Here is a 3080-nt window from a genome sequence, read left to right on the forward strand (position 1 = left end):
GTGAAGTCTATAGCTAACACGGGTTTCAGGAGCGGAGCCGGATTCACCAAACCTTAGCATGTTAATACAGCTCTGCCACACTCTACTCATCATCCCTGAAATAGTTTTTGTGGAGTTGCAATGTATCCTAATGGGGATTTCCTTCTTAAACATATTCTACATCGTTCTTTTTGTAAAGCAGAGACTTATTCGACGAGGTGAATAACCTCCCTCTGCCCTCGTCCACTGATCTTATGCGTAGATCTTAATCCTTAGATGCAGAGGCAATGTGCTCCTAGCTAAAAAGCACAGTCAGAAGACCCCGCTTAGGATTCAGGGACCTAGGTTAAACTCCTGCCAGGAACAGACACCTAATCAATCAGAATGAGCTCCGTGATCAATCAGATGAATGTCTGCCTAGTCAGAATGGCCCTGTGACCTGTCAGAAAGCCCCTGACCCCAGGCTGCTCTGGCCTGGAGTGGCCAGGCACCATCCCTTCTGCCACCACCCATGCCCTGGGACGTCAGCCTCGCTCAGCCTCGGTTCCCTCCATTCGCAGGAATAATGCGCTCTGTTTTGCAGAACTGTCATGAGGATGAACTAAAGTGCAGTGGTTCCTTGCACACGGTAGGCCCTCAGCAGGAGGTGGCTGCTGTTGTGACATTGCTGGATGTCGGCTGTCTCAGCGGGAAGGAGCATGTCCCTTCTCCGTGTCGTATTTCAGGGTGCTTAACCGTGAAATCACCTCTCTGGGGAGTCGGTTGATCAATCAGAGATGTGAACTATACCTAATGGCGACATTTCTCTCTTTTCCAGCTAAAAATCTTCAGATAACTTCCCCCTGTTTAACTTTGGTTATAAAGGTATAAAACAATAACAGAATACAGAAAAAATATGAAAAAGAAACGTAAAGTCACCTGTACTCTTATCACACAGAGTTAACCACTGTCGACTTTTGAAGCATACCCTTCTACATTTTCTGCGAAAATATTCAAATGTGTACGAGAATGGTATTACACTAAATATCGTGTTTTAAAACCTCTTTTTCACTTAGCTGCTATATCACAAACGTGTTTTCATGTCAGTAAATAACATCGTTGTAGAATGCCACTATATCTCTATGGATTTTCCAAATTAAGTAAAAATGGAATAATGGCCCCATGGACATTTGGATTACTTCCAGTGAGGTGCAGCGAACTGCCTTACACATGTGTCTCTCCACACAGACGTAGGGATTGTCTTAGAATACAATCTTAGAAGTGGATTTGTTGGGCAGAGGGAATGCGTAGTTTAAATAACGAAGCCTTCTGCCAGATTCACTTGGGAAAGGCTCTGCTACGTTGTACTCCCGTTAAAGCATGCGTACCTCCACATTTAGGAGTTTTAGAATAAAATAAAACATTTCCGTATTCTTTGATATGTGAGAGCATTTTCTCCCTAAAAGCAATTAGTATCTTTTAAAATTTTTCTCCATATTGATGTTAGAAACAAAAAGTTATTTAAAAAATAAATGAACACAAACTAACTACGAACGGCATCCTTTCGTCATGGCGGCCGTCGGAGCTGTCTTGACAATCGCTGTGGGGTCCTGTTGTTTGGACGCCCGCTCATTACAGGTGAGCGCAGCGTGGGCCGAGGGGACAGTGCCCGCAGAGGGGAGCGTCCCAGACGCCGTCTGCCCCTCCCCCACCGTCCTGGGTCGGGACAGTCTCCGCTTTTATTCCCGGAGGAAACATTGTTTCTCTCCTAACTTCAGCGCTACCCTGTGACATTCAGTTTTTTTTGATGGAAGTATAACACATACAGAAAAGTATTAAAACCTGAATTGTTACACAGTAAACACGCCTGTGCAGTTGTTGCCCAGGTCAAGTTAAAAAAAAAAAAAAATCTGTTTATTGTTATTCCCTAATGCAGATGATCATAATCAAACATGCCAAATTGTCCTGACGGTTCCTTGGACCGCAAGTTTTGTGTCAGACAGCCGATGACTTCTCTTTGGCCGAACGGACCCGTCGGTCTCCCGTCCTCCGCTCTTCCCCAGCGGCAAATAATTCTCAACATTCTGTGTGTAGTAACTTGTCTAGTTTTTAGATTATCCGCAGCACTGACAATGCTGTTAATATTCTCACTCTTTGACAGTGAGACCAAACCGGAAACTGTAAGGGCACAAAGCTCGGTGGCTTGCACAGCGTGTGGCTGAGGGGACAGGGCTGTACACACCGGCCGCAGCCAGGCGGGAAGGGTTCGGCACGTGTCATTGTTTGACGCTGACCTTGCAGTGGCCAGATAAAGGTCGGGGGACACCAGCCAACGGGGTGCTTAGCGAGGGGAAGCCCACAGGATTTCAGGGTGCCGGAACGGTGACTCGGAGCAGCGGTGGTGCTCGAGGCCCGGGGACTCGGCCGCTCGCCCAGGGCCGCGCGTCCTTGGATGCTGAACCTGCGCGCCGTGCTCTGCCTCGGAGTGTGGGCGGTGCAGGGTGGGCGCCCCGTCGGATCTCGCTCAGCCAGGGGCCTCTGCGTTGTCTTCCTCCTCCGTGGCTGCTGTGTCATGTGTGCTCGCTCCCTCCCCCGTGCCGGAGGTGCTTCCCCTGCTCTTAGCAAGTCACGGTCTGGTCTGTAGCACAATGGCGCTCTGATCAGAGTGATTAAAACGGTATACAGCACGCGTAATTAACCTCTGCGCGGGCTGCCACGGCGAGCTGACGCATGGCACCGATGCTGTCTGTCTGTGGCAGCCGGCGTATGCTACGGGGCCGTTTTTTGTTTTTTTCCCCTGCAGAATTTTAATCACTTGAGATAAAGAGCCAGGAGAGAGAGAGAGATCAAGGCTGTATTAATCCTCTCAATGGCTTTATAATTTCCCTTCTATTCTGCTGCTGGTAATCAAGAAAAATAATGCTGCCTTAATCCTAGATGCCAAGGTCAGCCATCTCCGTGCCCGTCGGCAGCGAGGACGTCATCGCGCAGGGGGTTTGATGAGTGTGGTCCCCGCCATCCTCTGCAGGGAGGAGGTGTGGCCCGCCACTCCGGGGTGGTCAGGCGTGCCTCCGTTCCTGGCAAAAAGAAAAAAAAAGATTTTTAAATAGGTGCCCTTTTAG

Source organism: Pteropus vampyrus, unplaced genomic scaffold, assembly GCF_000151845.1.
Source record: "Pteropus vampyrus isolate Shadow unplaced genomic scaffold, Pvam_2.0 Scaffold90, whole genome shotgun sequence".
NCBI classification, from domain to species: domain Eukaryota; kingdom Metazoa; phylum Chordata; class Mammalia; order Chiroptera; family Pteropodidae; genus Pteropus; species Pteropus vampyrus.